This window comes from Bubalus kerabau, chromosome 22 (genome assembly GCF_029407905.1).
Source record: "Bubalus kerabau isolate K-KA32 ecotype Philippines breed swamp buffalo chromosome 22, PCC_UOA_SB_1v2, whole genome shotgun sequence".
Classification (NCBI taxonomy): domain Eukaryota; kingdom Metazoa; phylum Chordata; class Mammalia; order Artiodactyla; family Bovidae; genus Bubalus; species Bubalus kerabau.
This window is the reverse complement of record NC_073645.1, coordinates 31,185,552-31,207,413: the sequence shown is the minus strand read 5'-3', so window position 1 is coordinate 31,207,413 and position 21,862 is coordinate 31,185,552. Positions and strand designations below refer to the sequence as shown.

At 39.2% G+C, this 21,862-nt stretch overlaps 1 long non-coding RNA gene across 3 annotated transcripts in view; it reads right to left on the bottom strand.

The window, feature by feature from the left end:
- Positions 1-21,458, bottom strand: part of LOC129636626 (uncharacterized) — a 52,937-nt gene extending 31,479 nt beyond the window's left edge. The window contains exon 1 of one of the 3 annotated variants that reach the window (XR_008707043.1): positions 21,274-21,458. This is a non-coding gene — a long non-coding RNA (uncharacterized LOC129636626). The remainder of the gene's footprint in view (positions 1-21,273) is intronic. The other 2 variants (XR_008707042.1, XR_008707041.1) reach the window with 2 other exon arrangements.
- Positions 21,459-21,862: the final 404 nt, after the last annotated feature.

Here is a 21,862-nt window from a genome sequence, read left to right as displayed (position 1 = left end):
ATGTCTCTGCTTTTCAACATGCTATCTAGGTTGGTCATAACTTTTCTTCCAAGGAGTAAGTGTCTTTTAATTTCATGGCTGCAATCAACATCTGCAGCTATTTTGGAGGCCCCCCAAAAAAGCCTGACACTGTTTCCATTGTTTCCCCATCTATTTCCCACGAAGTGATGGGACCAGATGCCATGATCTTCATTTTCTGAATGCTGAGCTTTAAGCCAGCTTTTTCACTCTCCTCTTTCACTTTCATCAAGAGGCTTTTTAGTTCGTCTTCACTTTATGCCATAAGGGTGGTGTCATCTGCATATCTGAGGTTATTGATATTTCTCCTGGCAATCTTGATTCCAGCTTGTGCTTCTTCCAGCCCAGAGTTCTGAGGATTCACCAGCTCACATTGCTGCTGCTGCTGCTGCTAAGTCACTTCAGTCGTGTCCAACTCTGTGTGACCCCGTAGACAGCAGCCAGGCTCCTTGGTCCCTAGGATTCTCCAGGCAAGAATACTGGAGTGGGTTGCTATTTCCTTCTCCACCAGCTCACATTGGAAGGCTGCAATTGCTGAGGACTGTGATATTTTTGTTTATTCATGTGGCAGGAAATATTCGTCAGTCAGATATTGAGTATAACTCTAGGCTAATAAGATTAGACTTGAGACCTCCAGCTAGTGAAGGCCATTTTCTGTTTCCTATGAATTGCGCTCTAAATATACACACAGGCAAGGGCAGATTACTATTACATAGGCAACCAGCATCACAATCAGAAAACCTGCTCAATCCTATCTTTTGCACACTGAATAATCAACTCTATCTGATCCGTGCCAGGGAAATCAAATTTAAGCTTATAAACTAGAGCTTATTAGTCCATTTCAATTATCTTGTCTATTCTTAACTAAGGAATTATAGTATACATCAAATGAAATAGTTCATTTCTCAGAAATGTCTCAGAATTGATCATTTTAAGCTGATGTTATTTAAAAAAATTATGGAAAGGACATTTGTCACTTGATAGTAATTATTATACCTAAAATATGGAAATGAATTTTAGAGAGGGGTTTAGAAAGGAATTATCATGAATATTACTTGATCAAAAGGGAAGCATCCAGTTTTATGAGAGCAATACTGCTAACTAGACATGACTTTAAGTGTCCAGAGATATTTTAAGTAGGAGCCGACACATTTTGGGAGGAAGTTTAGTCTACCTGTGTGTATGCACTAAGTCGCTTCATACTGTTGGACTCTGTGACCTTATGGACTGTAGCCTGCCAGGCTCCTTTGTCCATGGGGATTCTCCAGGCAAGAATACTGGAATGGGTTGCCATTAGTCTATCTGGATTCTCACTAATACCACTGGGAAAGCATAAAACTTTGATTCTTTGATTTACATGTAAAACTTAACTTTTGATTCTTCTTCCCCTTTCCTCCTCCATCACCACTCAGAACAAGTATTTGAGTTCCACTTGTGTACCAGACATAATGCTAGGTTTCCTTTCCCACCTATCTTTGTTATTGATAGTTTGCTTGAATACATCCTGATAACCACCCAAAGCCATCCTTGCTTCTTGCCTGGACTGGTCTCCTACGTGGTCTCTCACATTCTTGCACAATCTGAATCACTCCTCACAGAACACTAAAAGCTTTCTCCCCACATCACAGATCTGACCATGGTAGAGAAGACAGTCTTATGAACTCTTTAATGACTCTCCAGAAAGCACCTACGGCATGCTTGTTTTGTGCTAGGTTCTAGGGATGGTACATAGGGAACATATGATCTATTGTTGTCTACCGGGTATTTACATTAGCATTCACCTCTCCACTGAACTGCAGGTTCTGTTCAGAGGGGTAAAAAGTAAGAAAAAAGTCATTTTAAGGTTTTTTCTTAAGGCCATTTTAAGGCCATTTCAATTCGGATTGAAAAGGAAAATACTACTACCAAACTAATTGTTTAGGATATGGTGGAACCAGATTTCTCACAAAGTGCCAATGGTTCAACCTCTTTGGAAAACAGATAATTTCTTTAAAAAAATACATAGAGAATGTAAATGAAAAACGTTGCCTGCCATATTAGTAAACAAAGGATGTTGCAGCCATCAAGCCATCATGTTATGCCTGCCCTGATGATAAGCCCTGAGAGAACTCAGGATAAAATATAATCCTGCTATCAATTTGTCACACAGCAGTCACCCTCTCCCCCATGGTGCATCCTAAGAAAATTCAGGACAAGAAAACACAGGATATTGGCTCCAGGTAGCTGAGGTGCATATGAAAGGAGTGATTTTAATGAGCCTAGGCTCTTGCATCTTCCCATATTCTGAAACGTGCTAAATTGGTTAACTTGAGATAATCTGGTTTTCCTTAATTAACAGTCATCTTCTGAAGTTCTGACCACCTTCATCTTTGTTGAAAAATCTATATATCCTGACTCCCCACCATTCCAATAGCAATCAGAGTTATTGGAGATGCTATGTCCCAAACTTAAGTCCTCAGTTTTGTCCACTGAATAAAACATAACTCAAATTTTAGGTTGGGTCTTTTTTTTTTTTTTATTTCAGTTGACAACACCTTGCGATCCAGCAATTCTACTCCCAGATTATCACTTAAGAGGAATGAAAGCATATCCATACAGAGTCTTATATATGAACTTCATAGCAGCATTACAGGAAACCAAAATGCCAAAATCTACTTGATAAAAAATGCAGAGAAAGCCTTTGACAAAATTCAATACCCATTTATGATAAAAACCCTCCAGAAAGCAGGCATAGAAGGAACATACCTCAACATAATAAAAGCCATATATGATAAACCCACAGCAAACATTATCCTCAATGGTGAAAAATTGAAAGCATTTCCCCTAAAGTCAGGAAAAAAGACAAGGGTGCCCACTCTCACCACTACTATTCAACACAGTTTTGGAAGTTTTAGCCACAGCAATCAGAGAAGAAAGAGAAATAAAAGGAATCCATACTGGAAAAGAAGAAGTAAAATTCTCACTGTTTGCAGATGACATGATCCTCTAGATAGAAAACCCTAAAGACACCACCAGAAAATTACTAGAGCTAATCAATGAATATAGTAAAGTTGCAGGATATAAAATTAATACACAGAGAAATCCCTTGCATTCCTATATACCAACAATGAGAAAAAAAGAAAGAAATTAAGGAAACAATTTCATTCATTTTGAGACAAAAAGAATAAAATACTTAGGAATCAGTTCAGTTCAGTTCAGTCACTCAGTCGTGTCTGACTCTTTGCGACCCCATGAATCGCAACACGCCAGGCCTCCCTGTCCATCACTAACTCCCGGAGTTCACTCAGACTCACGTCCATTGAGTCAGTGATGCCATCCAGCCATCTCATCCTCTGTCGTCCCCTTCTCCTCCTGCCCCCAATCCCTCCCAGCATCAGAGTCTTTTCCAATGAGTCAACTCTTTGCATGAAGTGGCCTGTACTTAGGAATAAATCTACCTAAAGAAACAAAAGACCTATATAGAGAAAACTATAAAATATTGATGAAAGAAGTCAAAGATGACACAGATAGATGGAGAAATATACCATGTTCATGGATTGGAAGAATCAACATAGTGAAAATGTGTATACTACCCAAAGCAATCTATAGATTCAATGCAATCCATATCAAGCTACCAACAGTATTTTTCACAGGACTAGAAAAAAGTAATTTCACAATTTGTATGGAAACACAAAAATCCCCAAATAGCCAAAATAATCTTGAGAACGAAGAACGGAACTGGAGGAATCAAACCTCCTTGACTTCAGACTATACTACAAAGCTACAGTCATCAAGACAGTATGGTACTGGCACAAAGACAGAAATATAGATCAATGGAACAAAATAGAAAGCCCAGAGATAAATCCACACACCTATGGACATCTTATCTCTGACAAAGGAGGCAAGAATATAAAATGGAGAAAAGACAATCTCTTTAACAAGTGGTGCCAGGAAAACTGGTCAACCACCTATAAAAGAATGAAACTAGAACACTTTCTAACACCATACACAAAAATAAACTCAAAATGGATTAAAGATCTAAATGTAAGACCAGAAAATATAAAACTTCTAGAGGAAAACATAGGCAAAATACTCTCTGACATAAATCACAGAAGGATCCTCTAAGACCCACCTCCCAAAATAATGGAAATAAAAGCAAAAATAAACAAATGGGACCTAATTAAAATTAAAAGCTTTTGCACAATGAAGGAAACTATAGGCAAGGCGAAAAGACAGCCTTCAGAATGAGAGAAAACAATAGTAAATGAAGCAACTGACAAAGAATGAATTTCAAAAAAATATAAGGAGCTCATGCAGCTCAATAACAGAAAAATAAATGACGCAATCAAAAAAATGGGCCAAAGAACTAAACAGACATTTCTCCAAAGAAGACATACAGCTGGCTAACAAACACATGAAAAGATGTTCAACATCACTCATTATCAGAGAAATGCAAATCAAAACTACAATGAGGTACCATCTCACACAGATCAGAATGGCTGCTATCAAAAGTCTATAAACAATAAATGCTGGAGAGAGTGAGGAGAAAAGGGAACCCTCTTACACTGTTGGTGGGAATGCAAACTAGTACAGCCACTATGGAGAACAGTGTAGAGATTCCTTAAAAAACTGGAAATAGAACTCCCATACGACCTAGCAATTCCACTGTTGGGCATACACACCAAGGAAACCACAATTGAAAGAGACACGTGTATACCTTAATGCTCGTCACAGACTGTTTACAATAGCTAGGACATGGAAGCAACCTAGATGTCCATCAGCAGATGAATGGATAAGAAAGCTGTGGTACATATACACAATGGAATATTACTCAGCTATTATAAAGAATGCATTTGAATCAGTTCTAGTGAGGTGGATGAAACTGGAGTCTATTATACAGAGTGAAGTAAGCCAGAAAGAAAAACACCAATACAGTATATTAACACATACATATGGAATTTAGCAAGATAGAAATCATGACCCTGTATGCAAGACAGCAAAAGAGAAACAGATATAAAGAACAGACTTTTGTACCCTGTTGGAGAAGGCGAGAGTGGGATGATTTGAGAGAATAACATTGAAACATGCATATTACCATATGTGAAACAGATTTACCAATCCAAGTTTGATGCATGAAACAGGGCACTCAAAGCCAGTGCCCTGGGACAACTCTGAGGGATAGAATGGGGAGTGAGGTGGAAGGGGGATCAGAATGGGGGACACATGTATACCCATGGCTGATTCATGTCAATCTATGGCAAAAACCACTACAATATTGTAAAGTAATTAGCCTCCAATCAAAATAAATAAACTAATTTTTAAAAAAATGAACAGTAGATATAAATCTCAAAAATAATAATGTTGAGTTGAAGCATGACCAAAAAAAAAAATCACATTTTATGGAAAATTCTATAAAATGTATTCTATTCCATTATGACAAAAATCATATTAGTTGGTTATTGGGAAATAGAAAGTGTGAATAGAGAGGGTCAAAACTGATGAACTACAAGTGGTTATAAATCAACTTTTGAAAGTTATAAATATGTGCATTATGTTAATGGTGATGGTTCCATAGGTGCATACATATGTCAAAGTTAAATTGTATATGTAAACATGTGCCATGTGTGTCATACCTCAAAGTTGTTAGTAGTTTATCATAAAGTAAGGATGAGTATTGCTAGAAGGGAAATTTCCTCTTAAAAAAAACACATTGTTCTGAACATTTCCAGTGCGATTTTAGCGCTCTGGCTCTTAAGTCTTGATAAGTGTTATTGTAATAACCATGTCTTCTGTTTTCTCTATTCAAATGCTTGGACATGTGGAGTTTTGTTGACCCAGGAAGAATTCCTCCTCCAAGGGCTACCGAAATTCCTGCTGCTGCTGCTGCTGCAAAGTCACTTCAGTCGTGTCTGACTCTGTGTGACCCCATAGACAGCAGCCCACCAGGCTCCCCCGTCCCTGGGACTCTCCAGGCAAGAACACTGGAGTGGGTTGCCATTTCCTTTTCCAATGCATGAAAGTGAAAAAATAAAATGAAGTCGCTCAGTCATGTCTGACTCCTAGCGACCCCATGGACTGCAGCCCACCAGGCCCCTCTGTCCATGGGATTTTCCAGGCAAGAGTACTGAAGTGGGGTGCCATTGCCTTCTCTGAAAATCCTAGAGATAGTAAGTAGTCTGCTCAGTGCCAGTACTTTTCAAATGCAAACAAACTAGTCAAGGGCCTATACCCATAGCCACCTCCTTGATGGTACTCTCTCACTGAGCCACTATCTACCTGCCCAGTTCACTCCAGGACCAGCTATCAGACAACTAGGGACAGCTTCTCTGCCCTAGAACACTCTGAAATTATACAGACTATTCAGTTCTAAAGTTGTTAATTCTGTTTTATCATTCTTTCCCAAAGAACCTACAAGCAAAGCTTTTGTCCACAGGTACCACCCTTTCTTTACCTCCAGGTCATGGCATATTCCCTCCTCTTTGGAACACTGAATAGAAAAGCCTTTTCTGTGTTACTCATCTCATCTGTGGGTCTTACCGTATTATTCAAGTAATAAAATCTATCAAAGATAGTCATCTTAATTTTGTTAGTCTTCAATTTCCAACAGAAATATTTATACTTGTTTTCAACATGGATAACCTGTCTAGTTCATGTATCTCATGAATTAAACTTAAAAAATGGCATATTAACTAACAATTTTAAATTAACTAATGTCACCAAATGATATTTGGTAGTAAAAGTGATGTATGCATGAAATATTAAGTGATTCTTTGAAACAGCCTCCCAAAATAACAGAATAGCAATCATGCTGTCAAAGAATACATAACTTTTTTTTTGGAGACCTTTATAGACCTTGATTTTGATTTCACAGGCTGTCATCCAAGCTGAAGATTCACCACCTCTCCTCTAACTGTACTACAGCAGCCAGTTTTATAAAAGACAAAGTCTGAAAACCATTTGTCAGAAGATCAGTAGTGAATTAGGTGCACAGTTATTAGAATAGCTTAGATGCCTGGGTGGAGAGGTACCCACAAAGGAGTAACTTTTTGGAAATTTGGAGTGTGGTCAGCTGTTTTAGAATACATACCTTACCCTTAAAGGAAAAAAAAAAAAAAAAAAGAATCACCAGTAGTTAAAGTATGTTCTTTCCAAATTAATTTTGTACTTATTTGGAGCTTAAAGGAAAAACTACTCTGAATATGCAGAATTTGACCTTTTTGTACCAATTTTTAGGGTTTGCATTTTCATGAATTAAATATAGAGCACACATTATTCAAACTTAATGGCTCTTTAAATGTCTGAGTGACCTCCTCTCAACTACAGACATTTCACACATAAATCATTAGACACACGTGGTGATCTAGTGCTTAGCACCAGGGTTTAAAATCCTTTCTGACTCCTTTTCTTGGTTCTAATATTTGTGTTTCTATAGGATGGTGTGGTTAGTCTACAAGTGTTCACTTCTGGCCAATATTGCCAATCTGATGGAATTCAGAAGCACATAGAATTGATGCTAGATCCTGGGGAAATATGAAGAAAGCATATAACCTATTCCAGGTCTCAGAGTGCTTAGATGAACACTAGAGAAGTCAATGGCACCCCCACTCCAGTACTCTTGCCTGGAAAATCCCATGGACGGAGGGTCCTGGTGGGCTGCAGTCCATGGGGTCGCTAGGAGTCAGACACGACTGAGTGACTTCACTGTCACTTTTCACTTTCATGCATTGGAGCAGGAAATGGCAACCCACTCCAGTGTTCTTGCCTGGAGAATCCCAGGGATGGGGGAGCCTGGTGGGCTGCTGTCTATGGGGTCACACAGTCGGACACGACTGAAGCGACTTAGCAGCAGCAGCAGCAGCAGCAGAGAAGTAAACTTGTATCCCAGGTGGCTCAGTGGTAAAGAATCTGCCCACCAGTGTAGGCGATGCATGTTGAATCCCTAGGTTAGGAAGATCCCCTGGAGAAAGAAGTGGCAACCCACTTCAGTATTCTTGCCTGAAAATCCCATAGACAGAGGAGCCTGACTGGCTACAGTTCATGGGGTCACAAAGAGTCGGACATGACTGAGTGACTCAGCACACATAGAGGACAAGATATAATGATACAACTTTATAATTATATGCTAACTTGAATATAATTTCATGTGTTAGTGAATCCTTTAGTAAAACCTTTAGAACAGGGCAGTATTCAGAACCAGGTTTCCTACATCGGAATTCTCACTTTACCACCAACTAGCTTGACTAGCGGAGAAGGCAATGTCACCCCACTCCAGTACTCTTGCCTGGAGGATCCCATGGACGGAGGAGCCTGGTGGGCTGCAGTCCATGGGGTGGCTAATGGTCGGACACGACTGAGCGACTTCACTTTCACTTTTCAGTCTCATGCATTGGAGAAGGAAATGGCAACCCACTCCAGTGTTCTTGCCTGGAGAATCCCGGGGACGGCGGAGCCTGGTGCGCTGCCGTCTATGGAGTCGCAGAGCTGGCCATGACTGAAGCGACTTAGCAGCAGCAGCAGCTTGACTAGAGGCCTTGGGCAGTTTGACTACTACCTCTCAGTCAAATCTGGTTTTCCTGTCCACGGCATAAGCTTGTGAAGATCAAATGTAATTTTCTATGTAAAGTGCTCAGTACAGAATCTGTTCAAATATAAAATTTTACTCAAAACCATAAGCACCACACGCAGCCTCCTATTTCAATGACAACCCTATCAGGAAAGGACATCATTCTGTATAAAATTAGGTTGGCCTATAGAAGCAGAAGCCAGATGGTGGGAGAAGACTCAAACCATAGTTAAGGGGGAAAGTTGTCATCATGGTCAAAGTGTGTTGAGACCTCCACAGGACAGGGAAAAAAAGAGAACCAAAATATTTAACAATTTATAAACCCTTGAAAAACTTGGAGATAGTTCTACTTTCTGATTCTGATAAATTACACTAAGACTGTGAACCATATTAGAATATTGACAGACAAGCTTACATGAAGTTGGCAGCATAACATCGGGGTTAGCATTCCAATTACCGAGTCATGCTAAATTAAATGAGTTTAAGACATTACTTTGTTTCAGGAAAGTAAAAGATACATGATATGTATTGTTTAGAATAATAGCAACAGGGTCAATTCTAGGCCTGATATTCTAAGAGGTTACATATAAAATGCTAGTGAAAGTTATAGAAACCTGACCACAGGAGAAACAATTGAGAAATCTAGAGATATTATGCAGATGATTTATAGGGAACAAATGAGGCCAAACTTAAAGTGTAATAGTTGTATGAAATAGATGCTTAATTATACAATTTAAATAATAATGTTAACGGCTGCTAATACGTATATATTAATAGTATTTACTATGTGCCAGGCTTCCTAATGGATGATTTCTATATTTTAAGTAATTAAATATTTTTAAGCTAGAACAGGATATAGCTTCAGCATGGGTACACAACAATAACTAAAAGTGCAGCATAACTTGCAAGAGGGGTTCAGAGACAAGAAGACTAAAGAGGTATGCAGATGTTGGTCCACATCTGTGCTTAATATGAATAGACAAATGGAGAGCTTAGAGCTATCTTCTTCAGTTACTTGTCAGCAACATCTCCACCACCATCACTGGCATTGTGACACCATCCTCATCACCACTACCATTAATATTTTCTGAGTACCTATTTTGTGCTGGACACATCTAATACACATCACAAAGTTGGTTAGAACTGTCTCTCCCCCTATATGAATGTCATAAATAATGTTCAGACTAAATAATTAGTTTTTCCAACTTCACAAAAATAAGTAGAAAAATAAAATCAGGATTTGTGTCCATATTGGCAGACTTAAGATTTCACGGATTTCCCCTATACATGATCTGTCTTTTAAAGCAAGTGTACCAATTATGTAAAGTTTAAAAATAAAATAAATAAATAAAGCAAGTGTAAAGATGGAACTATCATCTCTGTTTTTTTTCTTTAGAGGCACCTGTTACTAGAAATAGACAAGATTAGTATACATGAATCTAAGAAAAAGCCTTTGTAGGGACTCAACTCTCCAATGAAAAAATACTCAGTCTCTCCATCTGTGTCACCAGGATCTCAAGTCTGCTAGTCACAGCTGCAGCAAAATGGGGAAGCCAGAGCTGCTCTGCTTTTTTGTAGGCTATAGAATGAATGCTCCAGAGAAATGTTTGTTGTTATTATTCAGTTAGTTAACTTGTGTCTAACTCTGTGACCCCGTGTACCACAGCACACTAGGCTCCTTTATCCACTACTGTCTCCTGGAGTTTGCTCAAATTCATGTCCACCGAGTCCATGATGCAGTCTAACAACAAAAACAAACTCAACAGTCAATAAAATCATACATATGGGAGCACAAGAGAACTGAATTCACAAGGCAACATGATAGAGAGATATCCAAAAAGCAATAAGCCCCAAAAAGAGATGTAAGGTGCAAATCACTTCACCTCTGGCAGCAAAGCAGGGCTAAATTATGGCCAACATATAAGTGGGTAAAAATAAGAGACATACAAATTAATAAACAGAAGCCTCAATAGAGATGAGAGGCCAGAAGGGAGAACACACATACCTTGTGAATGTAGCAGAGTTCCAACCAGAAGAAGACTCTTCTTTGCTGGCAAGGACTCAGACAATGAAAAGTCATGGGCTCTGTTTACTGGAGCCCTCGCAACTTTCTTTTCCTTCCTGTAAATGGGTTCTCCTTCCCTTGCCCTGACTGACTAGCCATAATTACAAACCTCTGGTTGTAATTCTCTGCTGATTTCAAATAAACCCATTTTTGCTAGAGAAATATCTGGCAGTCTGTTTCAGATCAACATCAATTTCCAAAGTCTTCTCCATTTCTAATTGGCTTTCCCAAAACAATTATGAACATAGACCGTAGTCCAGCACTTAATTTCCTTTCAGTTATTTAGTGTTTTATGCCTCATTTCAAAATAGCTTCTAGTTTGAAAGCAAAACAGTCTTCTTTTACATCCTACTTTTATAAATTTAAGACTAGATACTCTAAACTTTGGGGAAATATCTTCAAGAACACTGGCCATTGAATATTTGCTTTATTCTCTTAAAAGAGGCAAGAATTCCAAAGTTAAATAGACACAGGTTTATGTGGTTACTGCCATGTACTCTGTGTCTTTATATAAAGATTAAATGAGTAACTTCATTGTTCTTTATGTACCTTTTAAGGTTACTATCAGACACCATGGATCTAACACAGCACATGGGTATAACACACCGTTTTCAAACAGATCAGTGGTCACAAAAGCAAGCATTCAGTCACTCCCTTTCACTCTTTTCCTTTGCAGACATTCAATCATTCACAGCATACCCCACCCCACACCTCTCCCCAAACCCTTCCCCACTGAGCCAGGCGAAGACTCAGATTCCTCTCACAGATTCATGCAAATACTGCCAACTTATAGAAACTGGCAAGTGGCTTATAACCTCTTTAACACCCTTGAGTCTAACTAGAATAACAATGAAGCAAATAGCTGAAAAGCATGAAAATACTAAATACATGTTGGAAAATGGCTAGAGATCAGGAATGGCTTCCCAATTGAGTTGATATGACAGGAGACAGATGATTATGTCAAAGTTCAATGAAATGAAAATTCTGTTTACAGAAGAAGTGTACATGGGTAGTAAAAACAGAAAGAATCAGAGAAGCCAGATAATAAATATCTTTGAAAAATGGCATGAAGTTCAAACTTTGACAAAGAGGATTTTAAGGGGAATGGATAAAACATGTTTTCAGGGAAAAAAATAAGTTTAATGTTTAGAATTAAACATTTATAATCATTTAGAAGATAAATTTGACAAGGTAAGACCAATTCAAAACTATTGTAGGAACATAGGTAAGAGGTAATTGGTATATTCCGCAGTGGGAATGGGAAGAACTAAGGTGATTATCACTGGGAATGCCAAGTAGGTCATGTTTAGAAATAATGACATATGTCTAAATATTAAGAAGTGTTTCTCAATATTTTGTTGTCTATATTCCCAGCTCCTTCTCATCCCACGAGATTCTTAAACCAAATCATACTTATCTTTTCATCTATAAATATTTAAGTATTTTCTAAAAGAATTTTTTCAAACATGACCATTATCACAACTGAAAAATACTGACAATTTCTAGTATCACTTAACATCCAGTCATTGTTCAGAGTCTCCGATATTATCTTTTTTAAACAGTTGATTTTTAAACCAGGAACCAAACAAGGCTCCTTTTTGCATGTGGTTAACATATCTCTAAGTCTTGGTGATAATTTATCCCTTCCATTTAAGATACTAAGAGGAGACAGAATTGGAGACCAAGGGAGGAGGTATGTACACATTGTGCCCTCCAGTTGACCTAAACTGGACTCAAGCAACTACAGGCTCATCCCAACCTCTTTGTCCTTGCAATATGCATGCTGCCTACACCACTCCCATACTAGAAGCTAGTTCAAGGACACAGCCTTGAGAGAATAAGGTATTGACAAGATCACCTAGATTAAATAGGTGTCTGAACCAAGTTAAGGATTCTGTATAAGCTTTTAAGATTCTGGTGGGCTGTTGAAGATATGATCCAGTAATTTTGTAGCCACCCAGGGCAAGCCAAATAAATTCCTTTGATGAACCGTGCCATCTACTTCGGAGAAGGCAATGGCACTCCACTCCAGTACTCCTGCCTGGAAAATCCAGTGGACGGAGGAGCCTGGTAGGCTGCAGCCCATGGGGTCGTGAAGAGTCGGAGACGACTGAGCGACTTCAGTTTCACTTTTCACTTTCATGCTTTGGAGAAGTAAATGGCAACCCACTCCAGTGTTCTTGCCTGGAGAATCCCAGGGACAGGGGAGCCTGGTGGGCTGCTGTCTATGGGGTCGCACAGAGTCGGACACTACTGAAGCGACTTAGCAGCAGCAGCAGCCATCTACTTATCTGCCATGGCCTGTCACTTTGTTCAGTCTTTCAGATTTCACCTGAGAAACTCCCAAGGTTGTGACTTATTACCTTTGGATAATAAGGAGAAGGAAGCATAGATTAATCCATAGACAATAAGAATATAAAAGTTTTATTTGAACAGAAATGAGACTACAGCCTGGGAAACGCAGATTCAAGAGGCACTTGAATTGTGTTCTACTGGACTATGAAAAGAGAGAGGTTTATAAACCACAAGGGTACAGTTAGTTACAGGAGTTGTTTAACAATTCTAGTTGGAGCTAGCAAGAACTAAGGGTGCTTGTTAAGCAAGGGCTGGGGGGTGGGTCTGAAATTGTTGCATAAAGTTAACTTGAGACCATAAAGTTATGGCTGGCAGCTGTTAGCAAGATACTGTTTTGGGAATGGTTCATCATGTCCTCAAGTTTGAGAGAGTACAGAAAACTGAAATTCTTAGAAATGCAACAATGGACCTGAAAGCACATTCCCAGTGTATCCAGCTCCATTCTCAACGCCTAAACCAGTTACTACATTTTGAATCATAAGTGCATCCTTTTAGTGGTTAAAGCAGATGTACAATGTCTGTTTGATGGCCCATAAGACATGCCGTTTTAGTTAACAAAGTTCAAGCCAAATCCAGCATAAACCAGAATGAATTCCCCATATCTCAATACATGAAAATTTTTTCCATCAGAAGAATGTCTGGATTCATGGATTTTATCAGGTTAGATGATAATGCCATTTGTTGACAGAGAAACCACTGGAGAAGTGAAAACTTGTGTAAGAATAAAAACAATTGCAGTTGATGTTTTCTGACCATGGCTGTGTGGCAAATAAGTGCCATAGTAGGGTAAGTATTACCAATGTGTAGCTCAGGAGGTAGATACGAGTTTTTAGTTTTATAATCCTGAGTCAGGAATTGAGCTTCCCTCTTAGCTCAGTCAGTGAAGAATGCAATGCAGGAGACTTGGGTCTAGAAAATCCCTTGGAGAAGGAAATGGCAATGCACTCCAGTATTCTTGCCTGAAAAATCCTGTGGACAGAGGAGGCTGGCAGGCTACAGTCCATGGGGTTGTCAAGTTAGCTACTAAACAAACAACAGAGAAAGTCTTGCTTGAAATATTTTAAGAACAAATATGGAGCCATGAAATTCAGCCATATAAACAGAATGCTGTGACAGAGAGACAAAAAACGGATTTTTATTAACAAAGTCTGAAAAGGCCTCTTAAGAGGTTATAAGCTATCCTCTAAAAACAGGAACTGATAATATGGACAGAGGGGAAGACATCCAGGCCCACATATGGAAGCAATTGTGCCAATGCAGAGAAAGTAAAAAAAAATAGCATGTGTTTGGTGGTTCCCCCAAGCAGGTAACAATAGGAATTTGATATAATGATTAAAAATTTCTTTACATGTCAAATAGGAATCTCCTCAGTATAAATACTATAGTCACCATCTGCCACCATATGCAAGAACATATCTTAATCCTTTCTGACCAAGTTCATTCATCTAGAGAATACAAGACATGCTTCTCTAAAGGCCATTCTGAGTTTCCTTCCATCAACTTAATCCCAACTTTATCCAGCATACCCTAGAGAATAGCAGTAAATTGTTACAAATATTTTTTTATACCATATACTTTTCTAAAACTAGATGTTAGTATTTCAAAATCTGTCTTAAGAGGGAAGTGTTAAAACTATTTTAATTACTTAAATATAATTAAGAATATCCTTCTAATTCTAAATTCCTAAAATTTCTCAACAGAGACTCTTACAATGTTATAGTTCCCCAAGTTATTACAGAAATAAGAGCACTTACTCAGCCATGGAACATTTTGAAATCATGATTAGTGATCAATTGCTTCTAATCATAACTGAGTCTCTCCTCTTGATTAGAGGGTCTTTTTCTTCTTCTGCTGCTACTAATATGAATATAATATCATATTCATTCAAACAAGGCTGATGGTCAAGGTTTGAGATTGTCTAAAATAAAAGTTGGCAACTGATGCTTAGGGGACCAAATCTGGTTCTGAGGAGAGCTTCACAGATTCACAGAGGTAGCCTTCTTAGTATTTAATTTTTTAAAAAAGTGGCCAAAATTATAAAGATTAGGAGATTCAAATTAAAAGTTTTGGATGTTTATTAAAAATACAAATATTGAGCCTACATTTTCCCATATTAACAATCAGCTGTAGATAATACGAGGCCAACTATTGTACGAAAGTGAAAGAAATTGAAAGTCACTCAGTTGTGTTCGACTCTTTGCAACCCCATGGCCTATACAGTCCATGGAATTCTCCAAGCAAGAATACTGGATTGGGTAGCCTATCCCTTCTCCAGGGGAGCTTCCCAACCCAGGAATCAAACCCAGGTCTCCCAAATATCAAGCAGATTCTTTACCAGATAAGCCACCAGGGAATCCCAAGAATACTGGAGTGGGTAGCCTACCCCATCTCCAGTGGGTCTTCCCAACCCAGGAATTGAACCTGGGTCTCCTGCATTGCAGGTGGATTCTTTACCAGCTGAGCTACCAGGGAATCAGTATTGTATAGGGAAGAACAAATCTGACTCCATTATTAGATCTGTTCATTTTTACTTTAACTTCTGTGCTTTACTGCCTGTGCTCTACATCTTTTGTAAAATAATATTGCCTGTAACCAGAAAGAGCTCCAAAGCCAACATTTCTATATTTTTGGCCTCAATATGCATTTGGCACAGAAACTTGCTGTTGGTAACTCTACCCCTGTTACTGTACAGTACAAAATGGAGACTAAACAAATTCTGAGCAGTGAAACCATTTAAGCCATGTAAGCAAATCTAGTTTTAGCTTATTTCATGAACATAAGTGCAACTTAGGTTACTTCTTGCAAATGCCTCTGATATTCAAGAAATAAATGTATTCCATCTTTCTAAAATAGTATAAGATAAATCATTTTTAACCATTCCTCTGCTATCTAGAAACCCCAACTGTAATTTCCAGTCATTGCAAAGGTTAAAGGAATCTTTCATTTTCACTTTATAAGCCATCCTGTAACATTATGCCTCTGAGCTTCATATCAGTTTGGAATGTGAAGACATCCAGTTCAAACTGTTCTATGAGTAGACAACAAGCACTATTTTACCAATCTGGTTTTAATTTTTACCATTTCTGGATCTGACACCCTTTAGAGTATACTTTCAAGTTTTCATAACTGCTACTACTTCTGATTACTTCTCAACTTTGAAGCCAAGATATGGTTTTCATCTTATAAAGCTGTTACACTTAAATTCAAGAACAGGCATATCCTGAAGATATCAAACACTTGGTTCCAGACAACTGCAATAAGTCAAATATTGCAACAAAGTGAGTAACATAAATTTTTGGTTTCCCAGTGCTTAAGAGTTTACATTAAACTGCAGTTTAAGTGTACAGTAGCATTATGTCTAAACCAATATACATATCTTATTTTAGAAAGCACCATATTGTTTTAAAAATGCTTAAATAGTAACAAACATTACATCACCAAACAAATACAATTTTTGAAATACTGTGAGAATTGACAATTCTCTCAAAAAATGTGCCACAGACACCAAGCAAGCAAATGCTGTTGGAAAAATTACACCAATAGAATTGCTTGATACAGAGTTGCCACAAATCTTCAATTTGTAAGTTACACTCTATCTTCATAGTGCAATAAAATGAGATATCCTCTAGTTTTAAAAGCAAAGTAAAATATTTGATTTATGTCTCCAGCAAAAGTGTGAGCATTAAGATGCTGCTAAGTTGCTGCTAAGTCGCTTCAGTCGTGTCTGACTCTGTGCGACCCCATAGACGGCAGCCCACCAGGCTTCCCCATCCCTGGGATTCTCCAGGCAAGAACACTGGAGTGGGTTGCCATTTCCTTCTCCAATGCATGAAAGTGAAAAGTGAAAGTGAAGTCGCTCAGTCGTGTCCAACTCTTAGCCACCCCATGGACTGCAGCCCACCAGGCTTCTCAGTCCATGGGATTTTCCAGGCAAAAGTACTGGAGTGGGTTACCATTGCCTTCTCCTGAGCATTAAGATAGACCAAGAGAATAAAATGTTTATGAGTAAGATCTTTATAATGATGAACCAAGAGACCAGACTTTTCTGTAGCAGTTAAGACTGCCTATGTGCTTAAATGTACAAAGCAAACATGAGTATGCTTTAGGGGCAGGGAGAAAGGAAACAAACCTGGTTTATAAGTTTACTTTATCAGTAAGGGTCCAAGAAAAAAAAAAACATGCTCTTTTAGGCAGAGTGTTGCTGCTGCTGCTGTTAAGTTGCTTCAGTCGTGGCCGACTCTGTGGGACCCCATAGACAGCAGCCCACCAGGCTCCCCCGTCCCTAGGATTCTCCAGGCAAGAATATTGGAGTGGGTTGCCATTTCCTTCTCCAACGCATAAAAGTGAAAAGTGAAAGTGAAGTCTCTTAGTCATGTCCAACTCTTAGCGACCCCATGGACTGCAGCCTACCAGACTCCTCCGTTCATGGATTTGCCAGACAAGAGTATTGGAGTGGGGTGCCATTGCCTTCTCTGAGGCAGAGTGTTACTATTTAGTTATTGATGAGTTGAAGAGACAGGACATGGCAAGATAAATATTACATATTAATGCATGTGAGTGGAATTGAGAAAAAAAATTACATCAGATCAGATCAGATCAGATCAGTCGCTCAGTCGTGTCTGACTCTTTGCAACCCCATGAATTGCAGCACAACAGGCCTCCCTGTCCATCACCAACTCCCGGAGTTCACTCAGACTCACGTCCATCGAGTCAGTGATGCCATCCAGCCATCTCATCCTCTGTCGTCCCCTTCTCCTCCTGCCCCCAATCCCTCCCAGCATCAGAGTCTTTTCCAATGAGTCAAATCTTCGCATGAGGTGGCCAAAGTACTGGAGTTTCAGCTTTAGCATCATTCCTTCCAAAGAAATCCCAGGGCTGATCTTCAGAATGGACTCGTTGGATCTCCTTGCAGTCCAAGGGACTCTCAAGAGTCTTCTCCAACACCACAGTTCAAAAGCATCAATTCTTTGGCACTCAGCCTTCTTCACAGTCCAACTCTCACATCCATACATGACCACAGGAAAAACCATAGCCTTGACTAGACGAACCTTTGTTGGCAAAGTAACGTCTCTGCTTTTGAGACGTTGTCTTTGCTATCTAGGTTGGTCATAACCTTCCTTCCAAGGAGTAAGCGTCTTTTAATTTCATGGCTGCAGTCACCATCTGTAGTGATTTTGGAGCCCAGAAAAATAAAGTCTGACACCGTTTCCACTGTTTCCCCATCTATTTCCCATGAAGTGGTGGGACCGGATGCCATGATCTTCGTTTTCTGAATGTTGAGCTTTAAGCCAACTTTTTCACTCTCCTCTTTCACTTTCATCAAGAGGGTTTTGAGTTCTTCTTCACTTTCTGCCATAAGGGTGGTGTCATCTGCATATCTGAGGTTATTGATATTTCTCCCAGCAATCTTGATTCCAGCTTGTGTTTCTTCCAGTCCAGCGTTTCAAAGAATAAACAGAGATACAGACATAGAAGACAAATGCATGGATACCAAGAGGTGGGATGGATTGAGAGAGTTGGATTGATATATACACACTACTATATATAGAATAGAGAACTAATGAGAACATACTCTATCGCGCAGGAAACTCTATCCAGTGCTCTTTAGTGACCTAAATGAGAAGGAAATCCAAAAAAGAGGGGATATATGTGGATGCATAGGCTGATTCACTTTGCTGTACAACAGAAACTAACATACCATTGTAAAGCAACTGTACTTCAATTAAAACACATACATACACACAAAACAGCTACCAAAACAAGCTACCAACCCAAAGGCTGAGGAACAATGAGAAGAGATTGGAATTATTTAAATTATTTAAATTTTGAAATTCACAGTCCTTCAGACCTGTGAGAAGAAGTTACTCCTTGAAAGTGTTGGTTTCTCAAAGCTGAAGTGCCCCACTTGGCCAGGATCTGGAACTCTGAAGAGGTACTAGCAGGAGGGTGCTGAGTCTGAGGGATCCAAAGAAACTAGTTATGCAACCCATGGGAAAGCTCTGTGGGATCAACTGCTGACACTTTAACCTGTCACCACCAGAGTGAAGAAACTGCTGGGGTGTTGCTAACAGAATAGGAAGTTGAAAAAGACAAGAAGCAAAAGGATAATAAGAAGCAAAACAGAGAAAATCCTTTTTACATCAGCTTTCCAGGCCCTTATTACTATTCCCTACCAGATTTAACAGGAATCAGCTGGCAAACCAGAGCTATGGTATGGGTTCAGCTCCAGCTCAGAGATAATACTCTACTAACTAGCAGTTGCCTGACTAGAAATCACTAATGTTTTGATCTACAAAGTTTTTTCAAGTATGCATGTCATTTAGTATTTTTGATCTTCGCAGAGCAGACATGAGAACGAACATCCATTATGCACAGGAAGGAACTGGTTTACATATCCAACATCATATGGGTGGAAGAGTCAGCATTAGAACCTAGCAACTCATTTCATTGTTCAAGTAATCAAAAGATGCAAATCCAACAGGCAATTGGATTCTTAAGGCTAATTGATCCTGTGAATCTCACTCTTCTGCAACAACAGAAAGCTGGATGCTTGGAAGGCCCTAAATCACAAATGGTGACCACCTGCTGACCTTCTAAATTAAAAATTTCAGCTGAAGATATGGCACATGGATGAGCAATTGTCTACTATTTACTGAAACAATTATCAGTTCAGTTCCGTTGCTCACTCGTTTCCAACTCTTTGCGATCCCATGGACTGCAGCACGCCAGGCCTCCCTGTCCATCACCAACTCCCGGAGTTTACCCAAACTCATGTCCATTGAGTTGCTGATGCCATCCAACCATCTCATCCTCTGTCATCCCTTCTCCTCCTGCCCTCAATCTTTCCCAGCATCAGGGCCTTTTCAAATGAGTCAGTGCTTCGCATCAGGTGGTCAAAATATTGGAGTTTCAGCCTCAACATCAGTCCTTCCAATGAACACTCAGGGCTAATCTCCTTTAGGACGGACTGGTTGGATCAATTATATGCCTTTTAAAAATACCTGAAGAATACAATTCAGTTTAGCACCTCAATATCTCTAGGAAAGGCATCACTCTACCCCCACCCTGCTCCCAGTTAAGGGTACAGATTCTAGTTGGTTTAAAGTATTTCCCTCACCCTGCAACTACTATACAGAGTAAATTACTGTGACTTCAGTTTAAAAAAAAAAATTCCTCCTCAGTTAACAGCATTCCTCTTTGCTATTGGCCAAAGACAAACATGATTTACAAGATATATTTTTTCCAATGACTACTAGGTTAGTGGAAACCAGGAACATTTTTCACTTGTGCATTATACAGCTCAGCGCAAACAATTCTAATGGGCAGCAGCCTGGTTTCTACAGAACACTAGTTAGTTAGGTCCTTCATAACTGTTTTTTTGTTTGTTTGTTTGTTTTTTTGCAGAGGGGGGCAGAAGATGCATTTTGATAATTAAGTTTAGCAAGTATTTACCGTAACTGTGGAACTTACCGGTATCATTACTATTTTAATGTGAACCATGTGGCTTCCTTTATTTATTCTCCAAATTTGTGCGCCAAAATACAGATAGTTTTTAACAGTGTCCGCAGACATTTATGCTAATAGTCCACGAAACAGATTTGGAGAAACACATATTTAAGGAAATAGCATCCGTTGGTCCTATCTCCAACACCCTTATCTAATTCTTATTGAAGATCTGCTTGGAAAGAAAAATCCCACTTACTCTCAAGTTTTCTTTCTTCTTTTTCTTAATTCCCATTTTGCTCCCTACACACACACACACACACACACACACACACACACTTAGATTGCTTCTGCTGTTTAGTTCACAGCTTCAGTTCTCTTACATTAACAAGCAAACAAAAAAACAAACACAAAATTACAGACCAAAAATATGCCAAGAGACCTTCTCAAAATCTCATATTTTTCAGCAGAGTTGTTTCAAAAGGTAAAGGTAATCTCAAAATTCCATAAGAGACCCTCTCAACTCTTCAAATATTCATCTTTTCTTCCTATAAACCCAGGATATTTCTTCCAGTCTCTGAAAACGTGCTTGTTGTCTGTGATATGAATGTAGAGAGCGGTCTATAAGGACTGGCATTTACATCACTTTATTTGCAGGCTTCCTTGGCACAGGCCTACCTCAAAGGCAGAATATATTTGAGGGTGACTATGAGCTTTGCTTTCTGGGTGGTAAAGAAAATGAAAACAGAAAAGGAAGCACAGAATTGGCCAAGATAATCACATATTTTCATTCTAAACTGCTTTCTCCTATCACAGGATATTACAGCTAGAAAGGTCATCCAACTCTCACCTTGATACAGTGAAGGAAAAGGGTGAGGGAGGGGGGAACAGTCCAGAGCTCACCAGGTAGCATCTAAAGCAAAAGTAAAACTGAGCTCTCCGATACACTCTCCCCTGGTCCATGCTGTTTAGTCAGTTATGAGCTGGGTTAGGCTGGAATGATTTGCACGTAGCTGTAATCAATGATGCCCAAGCCTAGTTAATCATCAGATTCACCTGGGTTTCTTTTGCACCTATAGCCTTTCAGGTCCCACTCCAAATTTGTGATAGCTAAATCATGGATTCTGTTCTTCTATAATCTAAGGTCTATCCCAATGAGTCTGAAATCATAAATGTTGGATAAATCTGGAAAAGACCATGGAGTTGGAGAATTATAAGATATAACTTCATTGTCCCAGACTTGCTTTTATTCTGTAAGTTAGTGTACGAGGTGGACCTTCCTTGGTGGAGTCAAGGGTATGGTTACTACTTTACACCTAGCTGGACTTTGCTTCGGAGAAGGCAATGGCACCCCACTCCAGTACTCTTGCCTGGAAAATCCCATGGATGGAGGAGCCTGGAAGGCTGCAGTCCATGGGGTCACTGAGGGTTGGACACGA